At 38.3% G+C, this 20,235-nt stretch overlaps 1 non-coding gene across 1 annotated transcript; it reads left to right on the top strand.

Moving 5' to 3' along the window:
* The first annotated feature begins 6,352 nt into the window (after positions 1–6,352).
* On the top strand, positions 6,353–6,497 carry LOC132538862 (small nucleolar RNA SNORA28). Its single transcript, XR_009550172.1, has one exon. It is a non-coding gene; the product is annotated as a small nucleolar RNA SNORA28 (small nucleolar RNA).
* The last annotated feature ends 13,738 nt before the right edge of the window (positions 6,498–20,235 follow it).

Here is a 20,235-nt window from a genome sequence, read left to right as displayed (position 1 = left end):
TGTACTGCAAAGGGGTCAGAGTGTAAAGGAAACTTGAGAAACAGCAGTGCCAGCAGTGTCAGCAGCAGCATCTCAACAACTGATGTTTAGTGAGAGCTTATTACGTGCTAGACACTCTGCAATCTGTCTGACATGCAGCATCTAATTCAGTCATCCTCTCTCTCTGTGAAGCCGGCTTTGGCATCAATTCCATTTTCTTTGCAACTTCTAAAGTTAAAAGTACTTAATCAAGCCAGAGGTCATTGGAAGAGGTTTTATTCAAACTGGATCAGAAACTTAAATTTTCAATTCATAATCTAGATTCCCAAATGAATAGAGAAAGTACAGAGACTAGTGTTTGAACTTACAATTTTTACTGAAAAAAAAAAGTAAGGGGACATAAATTGGTAAGGTAATTCAGCAATAGAAAAGTAACCATTCCTGGGGCTGGGGGGTGACACACCTGGTTGAGTGCACATATTACAATGTACTAGGGCCTTGGTTCAAATCTCTGGTCCCCACCTGAGTGGGAAATCTTTGTTAGTGGTAAAGCAGTGCTGCAGTGTCTCTCTGTCTCTACCTCCCCATTACTCTCAATTTCACTATTCAATAAAGAATAAAAAAATTAAGAAAAGTAACCATTTGCTATCTAAAATGTATAATTTCATAAACATTAAGTTTCTATAATTGCCAAAAAATACTCAGATCTAAAACAAAAAACCCTTAACATATCCTTACTTTTATGTTTAAATATATTTATAATCTCTATTATAATTTTATTTTTATTCTATTTATTTTTTATTTTGAGGCTTAATGATTTAAAGTTAATACAGTTGTGGGTTCATAGGTAAATTTGTTTTTTTCTGAATTCACTCTCACTTGCGCCTAAGTCCTCCTCCATCATGTTATACCTGGACTTGAAACCCATACCCCAGAGTCTTTAGGTGAAATATACCAAACCCAGTCCAAGTTCTGCCTTGTGTTTCCCTTTTTATTCTTATTTCTCCACTTCTAAGAGTGTTATCATCCCATATTTCTCCTTTTCTTTCTGCCGTATCTCACTTAACACGATTCCTTCAGCACCACTCAAGATGTAAAAGGTAAATTATTCATTTTTTAAATTTTTATTATGTATTTTCCCTTTTGTTGCCCTTGTTGTTTTATTGTTATTGCAATTATTATTATTGTTATTGATGATGTCATCATTGTTGGATATGACAGAGAGAAATGGAGAGAAGAGGGGAAGACAGAGGGGGGGAGAAAGACAGACACCTGCAGACCTGCTTCACTGCTCATGAAGTGACATCACTGCAGGTGGGGAGCTAGGGCTCAAACCTGGATCCTTACTCCAGTCCATGCACTTCACTCCACCTGCGCTTAACCCGCTGCACTACTGCCTGACTCCCGAATTTCTCATTTATAATAGCTCGCTACTACTCCATTGTGGATTTATACCCATCATCTGTTGTAGGACACCTGGATTGCTTCCAGGTTTGGGCTATTACAAATTGTGCTGCTATCAACATTGGTGTGCACAGATCTTTTGGGATGAGTGTTTTGGTTCCATACAAGGTCATCAGGTAGGTCCATTTTTAGCCTTCTGAGAGTTGTCCAGGCTGCTCTCCACAGGGGTTTGAACAATCTACATTCCAAATCAGCAGTGCAGGAGGGTTCTTTTATCTCTACAATTTCTTCAGCTTTTGTTGTTACTATCATTTCTGATGTATGACATTCTCACTGGAGTGAAGTCATATTAATTCTTGCCTTAATTTACATTTATTTTTTATATTTTTAAATATTTATTCTGTTCTTTTTTGCTTGTGGTTTTATTGTTGTAGTTATTACTGTTGTTCTTATTGATGTTGTCATTGTTGGATAGGACAGAGAGAAATGGAGAGAGGAGGGGAAGACAGAGAGGGGGAGAGAAAGACAGACACCTGCAGACCTGCTTCACCACCTTTGAAGCGAGCCCCCCTGCAGATAATCTGATATCAGAGCAGGACCTAGTGCTTGAATTGTTAAGTGGAAAACTGGGAAATGTTATGCATGTACAAACTATTGTATTTTGCTATCAACTATAATGCATTCATCCCACCAATAAAGAGAAAAAATATATATGATTATAGGTATAGGAATTTTTAAAAAATATATAAAGTGGAAATATTGACAAGACGATAGGATAAGAGGGGTACAATTCCATACAATTCCTACCACCAGAACTCTGTATCCAATCCCCTCACAGGTATAGGGATTTTTTCTGGGATTTTAATTCTATTCTAGTCTTCAGAGTATCTATTTTTGTTCCAGTACCAAGCAGTTTTGATCACAACATCCTTATATATAGTTCAGGACTTTTTTCTCTTTTTTGGCAATTCTAAGTATTTTCTGGCTCCATATAATTGTTTGTAGCTTTGGTTCCATTCTCTTAAAAGACTGGTGGGACACTAGTAGGGAACATTAAATTTGTATGTGGCTCTGGGTAGAATATTCATTTTGATGCTTTTAATTCTTCCAACCCGTGAACATGAAATAACTTTCCTCTTATTTGTATTTTTTAAAAAAAATTGAATTATTTATTTTCCCTTTTGTTGCCCTTGTTGATTTTTTATTCTTGTTGTTATTGATTTCATTGTTGTTGGACAGGACAGAGAGAAATGGAGAGAGGAGGGGAAGACAGAGAGGAGGAGAGAAAGATAGACACCTATAAACCTGCTACATGGCCTGTGAAGCGACTCCCCTGCAGGTGGGGAGCCGGGGCTCGAACCTGGATCCTTACACCGGTCCTTGAGCTTGGTGCCACGTGTGCTTAACCCTACTCCCACTCTTTGTATCTTTTACTGTTTCCTTGAATAGTGACTATAATCTGTGTATTCAACCCAGTGTGCTGCCACTACCTAGCCCATGGAGGAAAGAATGTGAGTGTTGTATACAATTTATATACTGAGGCATGTAAAACAACAAGAATTAATGAAGTTCATTCAATTAAAGTAGTGATCTCTTACAGTTAAAATTTTGTGTCTAGCAAATTTTTTTTAATATTTATTTATTCCCTTTTGTTGCCCTTGTTGTTTTATTGTTGTAGTTATTATTGTTGTTGTCGTTGTTGGATAGGACCGAGAGAAATGGAGAGAGGAGGGGAAGACAGAGAGGAGGAGAGAAAGATAGACACCTGCAGACCTGCTTCACCGCCTGTGAAGCGACTCCCCTGCAGGTGGGGAGCCGGGTTCAAACAGGGATCCTTAGGCCGGTCCTTGTGCTTTGCGCCACCTGTGCTTAACCCGCTGCGCTACAGCCCGACTGCCTCGTGTCTAGCAAATTTTATACTCTTAGAGAATGGCATTTGGAACAAAAAGATGTAAAATACATAAGGAGATGAATACTATTGTAAGTCTCTATAAAGTCATTAAAAAGACTAAAGTTGTGCAGTCTAAATGAGAAGGAATGAAGAGGAGGCAAGACAAATAAAGACAAAAGCAGCAGTAAACTCTAAGTATTTACAGGTTTATACGTCCAATTATGAGCTGTGATTATACTACATAAATGCATGGATATGATTAGTGCCTACATTCAGGGTAATGAGGAGAAAGAGACTGTATTTGGTTGGAGTGAGACAAAAAAAGGACTTCAATTATAGTAAAAATATTTCTTAAACTGGATGAGGGGTACATATCTATACTATTAACTCCTTTTGTTGTAAATGTAATAATTTAACATACTGCTTTAGCTTTCAAAATCTCTGCTGACGGTTTGAACATTATATTTTAAAAGTGAAGAACTAATATTTTTACTTTTTTGCAAAACATATAGAAAAATTTTATTATACTAACATGTGTACATCCTACTATTAAAAAATAACAAATTTTCTGGTACCAAAATTCAACCTACTTCATTGGGACAACCTGATGCCCAATGTCACTTGGTATAGTTTCAAGTTTGATGAACTTTTAATTATTCTAAGCCACTTGAAAAATTTGAGGGATTCAAAATTACACACAGCATTAAATGGCATTTATTATTCCATAAATCTCGAGACTCAAAAGGAATGCTAAATACACAAGCAAAACTCTAAAGCAACAAATAATCTTACTTTTTCCCAAGTGGCTATTATCAAAAACAAGTGGTCATACAAAAAGCAATGGGAAGAAAAAATAGAAAAGTTCTCCACCTCCTCCTCCAGTTACTCAAAGAGTTAACATATTTTCAGATGGGAACTGGAGACAATACTTTTCCATATCAAGCAATTTCCTTCAAGAAAAAATTGTCAACATTTTCACCCACTGACATAGTTTGTCTTTCAGGAGAGATTTAAAACTCAAGAGTTATTCACTTCTATATTTAAATGAACAACGATATGAGGACCAAATAGGGTGAGTAAAATAAAAAATAAAATTAATGAAAATTAAAATGAAACTGAAGTTTAGGAACAAAATTAGGTCTCAACAATGCCTGCTAAAGAAATCTAAGAAGGAAAAAGACAAATATAGGAACAAAATGCATAAAACTATACTGGGCAGAGAAGCATCTGGTTTTTACTAAAAAAGAAGCTATTATGTGATGTGTTAAAGAAGCCCTTAAATAATCATCAGGTCACAAAAAATACAAAACACATCATTTTAACAAATACGGTCAAATCCAAAGCTGTTAAAACAGCTACCACAATGATCAGGACAGGAGCCGAGAACATATTCCAAGTAAGCCAGAAGAAACTAAAAATGAGGAAAATATCCAAATATTAATTGACCTGTAAATCACTGAAGTGAGGGCAGCTATGGAAGAAAATGCTTTCAGAAATAGGGTGATACCAGATGAGACCCTCAAAGAAAATTAGAGAACTGAAAGCTGAAATCACTGAGCTAAAAGATCAGCTAGCAGAGCAAGATAACACTCTTAGGAATAGAGTAAGGAAAGGAATAGCTGAACTGAAAAAGGAAGCAGAGAGAAGGTTAAGTAGATTAACAGAAGCAGAGGACAGAATTATCCGGACAGTATGAGATAGAGAAAACTAACAAGGATGTAAAAGAGCTAAAAGAGATTGAGAGGCCCTGAAAACAACAACAGAGACATAAGTGACAATCTCAAAAGTAGGAGAATTCACATAATTGGCCCACTAGAGCAAGAAAGAGAGGAAGGGGAAGAAAACATCATAGAGCAAATAATAGAAGGCAGCTACACAGTCTTAAATAACAGAAAGGACATCAGAATTAAATATGTCCAAAGAGTTCAAAATAGAATCTATCTAGGTCTGAGTAGACACAAAAAACACATAATATTTACAGTTGAAATAAGGAAATAAAAAGGAAGGTCCCTGAAGGCTAAAAGAAAAAAAAAAACATCACATACAGAGGAAAAACCATAAGACTATCAACAGACTTCTCCACTCAAAGTCGAAAGACAGAAGAGAATGCCAAGGTATCAAGTTCTCAATGAGAAATAGTTTCAACCAAGGATAGTATATCCTGCTAGACTATCATTCAGAGTAGATGGAGAGATAAAAGCCTTCTCATATCAGCACCAGTTAAAGGAGGCAACTATCATCAAACCTGCCCTGAAAGAGGAGGTCCTAAAAGACCTCCTATAGACAAGAACAACAAACTTCCCATATATCAGAGCAAACAGAAAAAAGTTGAATAATTGCATTGTAATACCTTAAATCCATAGTATAAATAAATGTCAGTGGCTTAAATTCTCCCATTATAAGGCACAGAGTAGGATGATGGATCAGAAAACACAACCCAACCATATGCTGCTTGCAAGAATCTCTGCTGGCCCACAAGACAAACACAGAGTTAAAGTGAAAGCATGGAGAAGTATCATATTGGCTAATGGACCGCACAAAAAGGCAGGAGCAGCCATTCTCACCTCTGACACAATATGCCTCAAAATAAATAAGTAATAAAATATATGCAAAGTGATTACATAATAATCATAGAATACATCAACCAAGAATATTTAACAATTATTAACATCTATGCACCCAATGGAATCCCACCCAAATACATCAAAATCTTACTGAAAGAACTACAGAAATATGTCAATAGTAACACAGTAAGGGTAGGAGACTTTAACGCCCCACTCTCACACTTAGCTCATGCAAGCAGAGGGTCAACAAAGAAACAAGAGAATTAATCAAAGAAATAGATAGACTAGACCTCTTTGACATTTTCAGAGTTCTTCTTGGCACATTCTCAAACACAGACCACATGTTAGGCCACAAAGAGAGTATCAACACATTCAAGAGTACTGAAGTTATCCCAAGCATCTTCTCAGACCACAGTGGAGTAAAGCTAACACTGAAACATCATCAACAGAAAATTACTAAAAGTCACAGAATTTGGAAAAATCAACAACATACTGCTTAATAACCACTTGGTGAAAGAAGCACTCAAGCAAGAAATTCAAATGTTCCTAGAAACAAATGAAAATGAAGACACAAGCTATTGAGCTTGCTATAGCAACAAAGTATAACCTATTCTGGTATTCTCTCCCTGGAGGCATGCCATTATATAGTCTTAAATATTATTAAAAAAAAAAAAAAGACAAGCTATCAAAGATTGTCAAACAGCTAAAGTACTACTTACAGGGAAACTCATAGCCATACAAAGCACACATTAGAGAACAAGAAAAAGCTCAAGTAAACAACCTTATAGCATGCCTTAAAAGAGTTTGAGGTACTGGAACAAGTGAACCCTAAAACAACCAGAAGGACTGAAATCACTAAAAATAAATTGGAAATAACATAAAAATAAGAGAACCATACAAAAGATCAATGAAGTCAAGTGTTGGTTCTTTGAAAAATTAAACAAAATTGACAAAACCTTAGACAGAGTCACTAAAAAAAGGGGCAGAGGAGACTCAAATAAATAGAATTATAAACAATAGATGAAATATCACAACAGACACTACAGAAATCCAAAAAAAAAAAAAATCATGCAGAGCTTCTAGGAACAACTATATGGCACCAAGCTAGATAATCTGGAAGAAATGGGAAAATTCTTAGAAACATGTACCCTTTCAAAACTGAATCAGGAAGGACTGCAAAAGCTAAATGGACCAATCACAGAAAAAGAAACTGAAACAGTTCTTTTTTTGTTTGTTTGTTTTATTTTTTAAAAAATTTTTTATTTAAGAAAGGATTAGTGAACAAAAGCATAAGGTAGGAGGGGTACAACTCCACACAATTCCCAACACCCAATCCCCATAACCCACCCCCTCCCATGGTAGCTTTCCCATTCTCTATCCCTCTGGGAGCATGGACCCAGGGTCGTTGAGGGTTGCAGAAGGTAGAAGGTCTGGCTTCTGTAATTGCTTCCCCGCTGAACAAGGGCGTTGACTGGTCGGTCCATACCCCCAGTCTGCCTCTCTCTTTCCCTAGTAGGGTGTGACTCTGGGGAAGCTGAGCTCCAGGACACATTGGTAAGATTAGCTTAGGTCACCTGCATATTGGATGTCAGGTGCAGGCAAAAACTAGTTGGGTCATGGGCCCCCCTGGAATATACCTAAAATAGACCTAATAAATTTTTCCAAACAGAGGCCCTAAATCTTCCTTTGGAACATTCTTGCCTTAAGGTTCATGATTAGTCAACAATTTGTTCCACTTTCTACCTTAAATCTTTTTCAGCCACTAGTTTTACCACGATACTCACTGGACTTCCCAGGGTAGATGCCCCTATTTCCCAAAGAATAGGAAAGCTATCAGGGGAGAGTATGGGGTAGGGAGTTCTGGTGGTGGGAATTCTGTGGAATTGTAACTCTCTTACCAGTGATCCTCTGTGCTTACATTTTATTAATAGAAACTTAAGAAGAAAAAAAAAAGAATCTCCCCAACAACAAAATGCCAGTACAACATAGCTTTACAAATGAATTATAAAAAAGCTTCAGGAGACACTTAATACCTATATTTTAATTTTTCCTAATTTTTATTTATAAAAAGGTAACACTGACAAAAACCATAGGATAAGAGAAGTACAAGTCCACACAGTTCCCACCACCAGAACTCCACATCCCCTCCCTTCCCCTGATAGCTCTCCTATTCTTTATCCCTCTGGGAGTATAGACCCAGGATCATTATGGGGTGCAGAAGGTAGAAGGTCTGGCTTCTGTATTTGCTTCCCTGCTGAACATGGCTGTTGACAGGTCGATCCATACTTCCAGCTTGTCTCCTCTTTCCCTAGTGGGACAGGGACCTGGGGAGGTGGGGCTCAAGGACACATTGGTGGGGTCATTTGCCCAGGGAAGTCCAGTTGGCATCATGTTAGCATCTGGAACCTGGTGTCTGAAAAAAGAGATAACATATAAAGCCAAACAAATTGTTGACTAATCATGAATCTAAAGGCTGGAATAGTTCAGATGAAAGAGTTGAGGGAAGTCCATTTTGTCGATAGTTGACAGTCCTATTTTACTTATATTCCAGTGATCCCATGATTATACTAGGTTTTTTTTCTTTTTCTTTCCTTTCATAGGATTCTCTATTTCCATTTCAGGTAGTTCACTTCCTAACAAAGTCCCAAAACCTAGATATAGGCCTGGTCCCATGACATATGGCATATGTTCACATGTATCCATAAATTGGAGCAAAATACATACCTGATAGCAAAAGTGCAGAACAGCCAGAAGTGAGTCAGTATATGCAGCAAGCTAGTAGAAAGACATAAAAGGAGACCATGAAGTTCCTAAGGAAATAGTGTCTACTTAGATACCTTCCTGATGTACTTACTATTATTCTTCCTTCACTGACTCCAAAGCTAACCTTATCAAAGTAAGGACTGCAAAAGCTGAATAACGGCAAGAGACTGGCATACTTTAAGGATGACTCTTCAGTCACTATCAGTCCACCCCATCAGCTAGGGCCCTTGTCAGGGAGTCCTGTGATTCCCCAATAGATATAATGGGCCTAGATCTTGAACAGATCACTCTCTCCATTGTTACTGATAATCTATATCAGGAAAAACACAATAGGTCCCTCTGTGAGCCCACATAGGACCTTGCCTTCAACTTGGATCAGCAATGGTAGAGAATGTTCTATCCTCCAAAGGGAGGATGGACAATATACTCTATCCTCCACCTGAGGAAGATGGGTTCTGAAACTGGGGCAGTTTTAAACATTGCTACTCATGACCACAGAATGGGAGCTATGATCTACAGGGATGCAGAGGTCATATATGCTTCTAAGCTGAATATGGGTGCCAGATCAGATCAAATCAATGGAGTTTACAGCCAACAACATTTATACATCTATCCCATACTTGGTATCTACTATCTTCCCTGATCCAGCTTTCTGGTCCTTTTTATAGCCATGACAACATCTCCCCAGACAATAACTTGGATCCATATGCATATAAAATGTCAGGTTGAGGGAAAAAAATAAGTATTCTTTTAAAGCTATTCCAAAAGGACAAAGAAACAGGAGAACACCCTTCCACCTTCTATGAAGCCAGCATCACCCTGATACCAAAAGCAGATAGGGACACAACAAAATAGGAAAACTATATATCAATATCTCTGTTGAACATAGGGTGGTATAATACTGAATAAGATTCTAGCCAATTAGATACAGCAGTATATCGAAAAGGTTGTTCATCATGACCAAGTGGGATTTATCCCAGGAATGTAAAGCTGGTTCATTATGGGTAAGTCAGTCAATTTCCATTCACCACATCCATAAAAGCAAAGCCAAAAACCACATGATTATCTCAATAGATGCAGAGAAAACCTTTGAAAAAATCCAACACCCATTCATGCTCCTAACACTACAAAAATATGACTAGTTGGGAAATGCCTCAAGATAGTGGAGTTTAAATACTGTAAACCTACAGTGAACATCATACTCAATGACCAAAAGTTGAAAGCATCCCCCATCTGATTGGCTATATATTATTAGCATTATTACCATTATTCTTAAACATAATATTGGAAGTTCTTGCCTTAGCGATCAGACTGACTTCTATAACTGCTTCCCTGCTGAACATGGGTGTAGGCAGGTGGATCCATACTCCCAGCCTGTCTCTCTCCCTAGTGGGGCAGGGTTCTGGGGAAGCAAGGCTGCAGGACACATTGGTGGGGTCATTTATATAGGGAAGTCTGGTTGGCATCATGGTAGTATCTGAACCTGTTGGCTGAAAAGACAGTTAACATAGAAATCCAAACAACTTGTTAACTAGACATGAAGCAAAAGGCTGGAATAGTGCAGATGAAGAGTTGGGGAGGACTATCTATTTTGTAGATAGCTAGTAGGTATACTTTATATTCCAAAGAGCCTGAGGCTATACTAGTTTTTTTTTTCCCTTGAGCCTGAACTATGATATGTAGGTGGATCCCAGTTATTGTCTGCGGAGATGATGTCATGGCTGGAAAAAGGACCATAAGCTGGATCAGGGAAGAGAGTAGCTCCCAAATATGGGAAAGGTGTATAAATATTGTTGACTGTAAACCCCACCGATTTGATGTGACCTTGGGTCCATGTTCAGCTGAGGAGCCTATGTGATCTCTCCTATAATTTTAATAATGAAAAAAATCCAAAGGTGGAAAATAAAAAGTAGAGTCAAGTGGAAATTCTAAAACTGAAAAATAATAATAGCTGAAATATATATTATTATTTATTCTGAAAGCATATTAGAAATAGCAGGGGTTCCCTTTTCCCTTGTGTGTTCACATTTCGGGTTCCAGGCTCATTTGTTCTGGTCATGAAGTAGGTTGGGTGGAGGAGGCAGACTAGTGTTTCTCTCAGAAACAATAAAAACTGTAGTCTTAAAAAAAGAAACAGCAGAGGATATGGAAATATACTAGACGATGGCTAGTAGAATATATATATATTTTTTCAAATAACAGAAAAATAAAGTGAGTAACCAATTTCTTTTAAAAATACACACAAATATATAGTTTATTTAAATTTTAATGTGACAGAGAAGTACAGAGAGAGAGAGAGCTATGCTCTGCTCTGGCATATGTTGATATTGGGGATTGAATCTGAGATTTAGAAGTCATGGGTAAGAACATATTTTTTAATAACCATTATGCTATCTCCTCTGCCCAAGTGAATGAATTCTAAGTGACTGTGAAAAACCTCATTTGGTACTGCATCTTACCATTATCAATACAACCAGTACCTCCTTGATGTGTTTCACTTCAGACTGTGTCCATAGATGGCAGACCTGGGATGTCAACCCTCCAGCTTCATTACTCTGGTGAGACCATTCCAAGATGATAGAACTTCTTTTTTATTATTAGTGTTCATTTTTTTCACTGCCAGGGTTATTGCTTGGGCTCGGTGCCTGCACCATGAATCCGCAGCTCCTGGAGGCTATTTTTTCCCCTTCTGTTGCCCTTGTTGTTTATCCTTCTTGTTGTTATCAATGTTGTTATTGGATAGAATAAAGAGAAATGGAGGAGGGAAAGACAGAGAGGGGGAGAGAAAGACACCTGCAGACCTGCTTCACCACTTGTAAAGCCACCCCCCCGTAGGTTGTGAGCCAGGGGCTCAAACTGGGATCCTTACGCTTAGATCCACGTGCACTTAACCTGAAGCACTGTCGCCTGACCCTCACATAGAACTCCTCAATTCCATTTCACATGGTGCACTTTCTAACAAAACTTCAAAACTGAAATACAGACCAGGTCCCAGGAGATAGGGCATACGTACATATTCCATAGTTTGGGGAAAATATATACCTTAAAGCAAAAGTGCACAATAATTTGCATTGAGTCAATAAATGCAACAAGCAAGTAAAAGACCAAAAAAACACCTTAAAGTAACTAATGAAATAGTTTCTACTTAGACCTAGATACCCTCCTCAACTGCCTCCTATTACACATCCCTCTATCACTCCAAAAGCTAACCTTGTCAGACAAAGTAGGGATTGCATAAGTTGAAGAAGGGCAAGAGACTGGGATACTTTAATGATGACTCTTTGGTCACTTCCAAGTCACCCCATCACCTAGGGCCCTAGCTGGGGATTCCTGGGATTCCCATACAGACATGATGGGCCTAGACTTCTAACAGATCCTCTTGTCACTGTCACTGGTTATCTCCATCAGAAACTACATAATGTGGGCCCCTATAGTACCTTACCTTCAATGTGGATCAGTAATGGTAGGGAATGTTCCATTCCCTGAAGGGAGATTGGCCAACATACTCTACCACAGGAGGAGGACGGGTCTTGAATTTGGTGCAGCCGAGAATATTCCTAGCCATGACCACAAAATGTGAGTTCAGACCTACAGGGATACAGAGGTTATACAGGCTTCTGTGACAAATATGGGTCCCAGATCAAATCAATGAGGTTTACAATTATAAGAATATTTATATACTTTTCCCATATTTGGGAGCTACTCTCTTCCCTGATCCAGGTTTCCAGTCCTTTTTCCAACTCTGACACCATCTTTCCAGAAAATTACTTTGGTCCACCTTCATGGTAGCTGTCAGGCCTAAGCATAGTTATGGGCTCCTTGGAATATACTTAAAATAGACCTACTAGCTTTTTCCAAAATGGAGATCCCAAGTTTCATCTCCTATATTCTTGTTTTAGTTTCATGTTTATTCAACAATTTGTTATGCTTTATATCCTAATGCTTTTTCAGGGACCATGTTGCAGATGCTACCTTGATGCCAACCTGAATTCCCTGTGGAGATGACCCCACCAATGTGTCCTGGAGCTCTGCTTCCCCAGAGCCTTTTCCCAACTAGGGAAAGAGAGACAGTCTGTGAGTATGGGTCCCCCTGTCAATGTCCATGTTCAGTGGGGAAGCAATTACAGAAGCCAGACCTTCCACCTCCTGCATCCTACAATGACCTTGGTTCCATACTACCAGAGGGATAAAGAATAGGAAAGCTATCAGGGGAGGGGATGGGATACAGGTTCTGGTGGTGGCAATTGTGTGGAATTGCACCGCTCTTATCTTATGGCTTTTTTGTCAGTGTTACCTTTTAATAAATAAAAATGGAAAAGAAAGAGAGAAAGAAAGAAAGAAACCTGGGAAGTCGGCCCCCCATGGTCCAGGCTCCCAATCACAGTCCAAAAACAAATTTTTTGACAACTACATATCACATCCATGGGAGTGCAAGTGACGATGAAATAAGTAGTAATAAGTAATGATAATGAAGTGGTGAGCACGCCCTTGGCTCCCTGGCTTCTCTAGCTGAAACTCCCCTAGACAGTACCTGTAGCCCCTGGGCTGGGGTCCAGCTCGGACGGTCAGTGGTTACCTGTGGCAGCTCAGCTCCACGATGCAGGAAGCCATCTGCAGGACAATCACGTGGAGTGGCAGCCTGGCTCTATATACAGCAAACTCTATATACAGGTTTATACATCCAATTATGAGCTGTGATTATACTACATAAATGCATGAATATGATTAGTGCCTACATTCAGGGTAATGAGGAGAAAGAGACTATATTTGGCTGGAGTGAGACAAAAAAAGGACTTCAATTATAGTAAAAATATTTCTTAAACTGGATGAGGGGTACATATCTATACTATTAACTCCTTTTGTTGTAAATGTAATAATTTAACATACTGCTTTAGCTTTCAAAATCTCTGCTGAGGGTTTGAACATTATCTTTTAAAAGTGAAGAACTAAAATTTTTACTTTTTTGCAAAACATATAGAAAAATTTTATTATACTAACTTGTGAACATCCTACTACTAAAAAATAACAAATTTTCTGGTACCAAAATTCAACCTACTTCATTGGGACAACCTGATGCCCAATGTCACTTGGTATAGTTTCAAGTTTGATGAACTTTTAATTATTCTAAGCCACTTGAAAAACTTGAGGGATTCAAAATTGCACACAGCACTAAATGGCATTTATTATTCAATAAATCTCGAGACTCAAAAGGAATGCTAAATACACAAGCAAAACTCTAAAGCAACAAATAATCTTACTTTTTCCCAAGTGGCTATTATCAAAAACAAGTGATCAAACAAAAAGCAATGGGAAGAGAAAATAGAAAAGTTCTCCACCACCTCCTCCAGTTACTCAAAGAGTTAACATATTTTCAGATGGGAAATGGAGACAATACTTTTCCATATCAAGCAATTTCCTTCAAGAATAAAAAGGTCAACATTTTTACCCACTGATATAGTTTGTCTTCCAGGAGAGATTTAAAACTCAAGAGTTATTTACTTCTATATTTAAATGAACAACGATATGAGGACCAAATAGGGTGATTATAATAAAAAATTAATGAAAATTAAAATGAAACTGAACTTTAGGAACAAAATTAGGTCTCAACAATGCCTGCTAAAGAAATCTGAGAAGGAAAAAGATAAATATAGGAACAAAATGCATAAAAATATACAGGGCAGAGAAGCATCTGGTTTTTACTGAAAAAGAAGCTATTATGTGACGTGCTAAAGAAGCCCTTAAATAATCATCAAGTCACAAAAAACACAAAACACATCATTTGAACAAATATGGTCAAATCCAAAGCTGTTAAAACAGCTACCACAATGATCAGGACAGGAGCCCAGAACATATTCCAAGTAAGCCAGAAGAAACTAAAAATGAGGAAAATATCCAAATATTAATTGACCTGTAAATCACAGAAGTGAGGGCAGCTATGGAAGAAAATTCTTGCAGAAATAGGGTGATACCAGATGAGACAATCAAGGAAAATTAGAGAACTGAAAGCTGAAATCACTGAGCTAAAAGATCAGCTAGCAGAGCAAGATAACACTCTAAGGAATAGAGTAAGGAAAGGAATAGCTGAACTGAAAAAGGAATCAGAGAGAAGGTTAAGTAGATTAACAGAAGCAGAGGACAGAATTATCCAGACAGTATGAGATAGAGAAAACTAAGAAGGATGTAAAAGAGCTAAAAGAGATTGAGAGGCCCTGAAAACAACAACAGAGACATAAGTGACAATCTCAAAAGTAGGAGAATTCACATAATTGGCCCACTAGAGCAAGAAACAGAAGAAGGGGAAGAAAACATCATAGAGCAAATAATAGAAGGCAGCTACATAGGCTTAAACAACAGAAAGGACATCAGAATTAAAGATGTCCAAAGAGTTCACAATAGAATCTACCTAGGCCTGAATAGACACAAAAAACACATAATATTTACAGTTGGAATAAGGAAATAAAAAGGAAGGTCCCTGAAGGCTAAAAGAAAAAACAAAACATCACATACAGAGGAAAAACCATAAGACTATCAACAGACTTCTCCACTCAAAGTCGAAAGACAGAAGAGAATGCCAAGGTATCAAGTTCTCAATGAGAAATAGTTTCAACCAAGGATAGTATATCCTGCTAGACTATCATTCAGAGTAGATGGAGAGATAAAAGCCTTCTCACATCAGCACCAGTTAAAGGAGGCAACTATCACCAAACCTGCCCTGAAAGAGGAGGTCCTAAAAGACCTCCAATAGACAAGAACAACAAACTTCCCATATATCAGAGCAAACAGAAAAATGTTGAATAATTGCATTGTAATACCTTAAATCCATAGTATAAATAAGCGTCAGTGGCTTAAATTCACCCATTATAAGGCACAGAGTAGGATGATGGATCAGAAAACACAACCCAACCATATGCTGCTTGCAAGAATCCTGCTGGCCCACAAGACAAACACAGAGTTAAAGTGAAAGCATGAAGAAGTATCATATGGGCTAATGGACCGCACAAAAAGGCAGGAGCAGCCATTCTCACCTCTGACACAATATGCTTCAAAATAAATAAGTAATAAAATATATGCAAAGTGATTACATAATAATCAGAGAATACATCAACCAAGAATATTTAACAATTATTAACATCTATGCACCCAATGGGAGCCCACCCAAATACATCAAACTCTTACTGAAAGAACTACAGAAATATGTCATTAGGAACACAGTAAGGGGGGAGTCGGGCTGTAGTACAGCGGGCTAAGCGCAGGTGGCGCAAAGCACAAAGACCGGCATAAGGATCCCGGTTCGAACCCCGGCTCCCCACCTGCAGGGCAGTCGCTTCACAGGCGGTGAAGCAGGTCTGCAGGTGTCTATCTTTCTCTCCTCCTCTCTGTCTTCCCCTCCCTCTCTCCATTTCTCTCTATCCTATCCAACAACAACAACAATAATAAATATAATAAAACAACAAGGGCAACAAAAGGGAAAAAAAAGAAAAAAAAAGGAACACAGTAAGGGTAGGAGACTTTAACGCCCCACTCTCACACTTAGATCATGCAAGCAGAGTATCAACAAAGAAACAAGAGAATTAATCAAAGAAATAGATAGACTAGACCTTTTTGACATTTTCAGAGTTCTTCTTGGCACATTCTCAAACACAGACCACATGTTAGGCCACAAAGAGAGTATCAACACATTCAAGAGTACTGAAGTTATCTCAAGCATCATCTCAGACCACAGTGGAGTAAAGCTAACACTGAACCATCATCAACAGAAAATTACTAAAAGTCACAGAATTTGGAAAAATCAACAGCATACTGCTTAATAACCACTTGGTGAAAGAAGCACTCAAGCAAGAAATTCAAATGTTCCTAGAAACAAATGAAAATGAAGACACAAGCTATTGAGCTTGCTATAGCAACAAAGTATAACCTATTCTGGTATTCTCTCCCTGGACACATGCCATTATATAGTCTTAAACATTACTTTAAAAAAAAGACAAGCTATCAAAGTTTGTCAAACAGCTAAAGTAGTACTTACAGGGAAACTCATAGCCATACAAAGCACACATTAGAGAAAAAGAAAAAGCTCAAGTAAACAACCTTATAGCATGCCTTAAAAGACTTTGAGGAACTGGAACAAATGAACCGTAAAACAACCAGAAGGACTGAAATCACTAAAAATAAAGTGGAAATAACATAAAAATGAGAGAACCATACAAAAGATCAATGAAGCCAAGTGTCGGTTCTTTGAAAAATTAAACAAAACTGACAAAACCTTAGACAGAGTCACTAAAAAAAAGGGGCAGAGGAGACTCAAATAAATATAATTATAAACAATAGATGAAATATCACAACAGACACTACAGAAATCAAAAAAAAAAATCATGCAGAGCTTCTACGATCAACTATACGGCACCAAGCTAGATAATCTGGAAGAAATGGAAAAATTCCTAGAAACATGTACCCTTTCAAAACTGAATCAGGAAGAACTGCAAAACCTAAATGGACCAATCACGGAAAAAGAAACTGAAACAGTTCTTAAGATTAGCTTAGGTCACCTGCATATTGGATGTCAGGTGCAGGCAAAAACTAGTTGGGTCATGGGCCCCCTGGAATATACCTAAAATAGACCTAATAAATTTTTCCAAAACAGAGGCCCCAAATCTTCCTCTGGAACATTCTTGCCTTGAGGTTCATGATTAGTCAACAATTTGTTCCATTTTCCACCTTAAATCTTTTTCAGCCACTAGTTTCACCTATCACAATACTCACTGGACTACCCAGGGCAGATGCCCCTATTTCCTAAAGAATAGACAAGCTATCAGGGCAGAGTATGGGGTAGGGAGTTCTGGTGGTGGGAATTCTGTGGAATTGTAACTCTCTTACCAGTGATCTCCTCTGTGCTTACATTTTATTAATAGAAACTTAAGAAGAAAAAGAAAGGAATCTCCCCAACAACAAAATGCCAGGACAACATGGCTTTACAAATGAATTATAAAAAAGCTTCAGGAGACACTTAATACCTATATTTTAATTTTTCCTAATTTTTATTTATAAAAAGGTAACACTGACAAAAACCATAGGATAAGAGAAGTACAACTCCACACAGTTCCCACCACCAGAACTCCACTTCCCCTCCCTTCCCCTGAGACCTTTCCTATTCTTTATCCCTCTGGGAGTATAGACCCAGGATCATTATGGGGTGCAGAAGGTAGAAGGTCTGGCTTCTGTATTTGCTTCCCTGCTGAACATAGCTGTTGACAGGTCGATCCATACTTCCAGCCTGTCTCTCTCTTTCCCTAGTGGGACAGGGACCTGGGGAAGTGGGGCTCCAGGACACATTGGTGGGGTCATTTGCCCAGGGAAGTCCAGTTGGCATCATGTTAGCATCTGGAAGCTGGTGTCTGAAAAAAGAGATAACATATAAAGCCAAACAAATTGTTGACTAATCATGAACCTAAAGGCTGGAAGAGTTCAGATGAAAGAGTTGAGGGAAGTCCATTTTGTCGATAGTTGACAGTCCTATTTTACTTATATTCCAATGATCCCATGATTATACTAGTTTTTTTTTCTTTTCCTTTCCTTTCATAGGATTCTCTAATTCCATTTCAGGTAGTTCACTTCCTAACAAAGTCCCAAAACCTAGATATAGGCCTGGTCCCATGACATATGGCATATGTTCACATGTATCCATAAGTTAGGGCAAATATATATACCTGATAGCAAAAGTGCAGAACAGCCGGAAATGAGTCAGTATATGCAGCAAGCAAGTAGAAAGACATAAAATTAGACCATGAAGTTCCTAAGGAAATAGTGTCTACTTAGATACCTTCCCGATGTACTTACTATTATTCTTCCTTCACTCACTCCAAAGCTAAACTTATCAAAGTAAGGACTGCAAAAGCTGAATAATGGCAAGAGACTGGCATACTTTAAAGATGACTCTTCAGTCACTATCAGCTACGGCCCTTGTTGGGGAGTCCTGTCATTCCCCAATAGATATAATGGGTCTAGATCTTGAACAAATCCCTCTCTCCATTGTTACTGATAATCTCTATCAGGAAAAACACAATAGGTCCCTCTGTGAACCCCCATAGGACCTTGCCTTCAACTTGGATCAGCAATGGTAGAGAATGTTCCATCTTCCAAAGGGAGGATGGACAATATACTCTATCCTCCACATGAGGAAGATGGGTTCTGAAACTGGGGCAGCTTGAAACATTGCTACTCATGACCACAGAATGGGAGCTATGATCTACAGGGATGCATAGGTCAGATAGGCTTCTAAGCTGAAAATGGGCCCCAGATCAGATCAAATCAATGGAGTTTACAGCCAACAACATTTATACATCTATTCCATACTTGGTTTCGACTATCTTCCCTGATCCAGCTTTCTGGTCCTTTTAATAACCATGACATCTCCCCAGACAATAACTTGGATCCATCTGCATATAAGATGTCAGGCTAAGGAAAAAAAAAACATTCTTTTAAAGCTATTCCAAAAGAACAAAGAAACAGGAGCACTCCCTTCCACCTTCTATGAAGCCAGCATCACCCTGACACCAAAAGCAGATAGGGACACAACAAAATAGGAAAACTGTACATCAATATCTCTGTTGAACATAGGGTGGTATAATACTGAATAAGATTCTAGCCAACTAGATACAGCAGTATATCGAAAAGGTTCATCATGACCAGGTGGGATTTATCCCAGTAATGTAAAGCTGGTTCATTATAGGTAAGTCAGTCAATTTCCATTCACCAAATCAATAAAAGCAAAGCCAAAAACCACATGATTATCTCAATAGATGCAGAGAAAGCCTTTGACAAAATCCAACACCCATTCATGCTCCTAACACTACAAAAATATAAATAGTTGGGAAATGCCTCAAGATAGTGGAGTTCAACTACAGTAAACCTACAGTGAACATCATACTCAATGACCAAAAGTTGAAAGCATCCCCCATCTGATTGGTTATATATTATTAGCATTATTACCATTATTCTTAAACATAATATTGGAAGTTCTTGCCATAGTGATCAGACTGACTTCTGTAACTGCTTCCCTGCTGAACATGGATGTAGGCAGGTGGATCCATACTCCCAGCCTGTCTCTCTCCCTAGTGGGGCAGGGTTCTGGGGAAGCAAGGCTCCAGGACATATTGGTGGGGTCATTTCTATAGAGAAGTCTGGTTGGCATCATGGTAGTATCTGGAACCTGGTGGCTGAAAAGACAGTTAACATATAAATCCAAACAACTTGTTGACTAGACATGAAGCTAAAGGCTGGAATAGTGCAGATGAAGAGTTGGGGAGGGCTATCTATTTTGTAGATAGCTAGTAGGCATACTTTAGATTCCAAAGAGCCTGAGGCTATACTAGTTTTTTTCCCTTGAGCCTAAACTATGATATATAGGTGGATCCAAGTTATTGTCTGCGGAGATGATGTCATGGCTGGAAAAAGGACAAGAAAGCTGGATCAGGGAAGAGAGTAGCTCCCAATTATGGGAAAGGTGTATAAATATTGTTGACTGTAAACCCCACCGATTTGATGTGACCTTGGGTCCATGTTCAGCTGAGGAGCCTATGTGATCTCTCCTATAATTTTAATTAAAAAATCCAAAGATGGAAAATAAAAAGTAGAGTCAAG

Source organism: Erinaceus europaeus, chromosome 5 (assembly GCF_950295315.1).
Source record: "Erinaceus europaeus chromosome 5, mEriEur2.1, whole genome shotgun sequence".
Taxonomy (NCBI): Eukaryota; Metazoa; Chordata; class Mammalia; order Eulipotyphla; family Erinaceidae; genus Erinaceus; species Erinaceus europaeus.
This window is presented reverse-complemented; position numbering and strand designations above follow the sequence as displayed.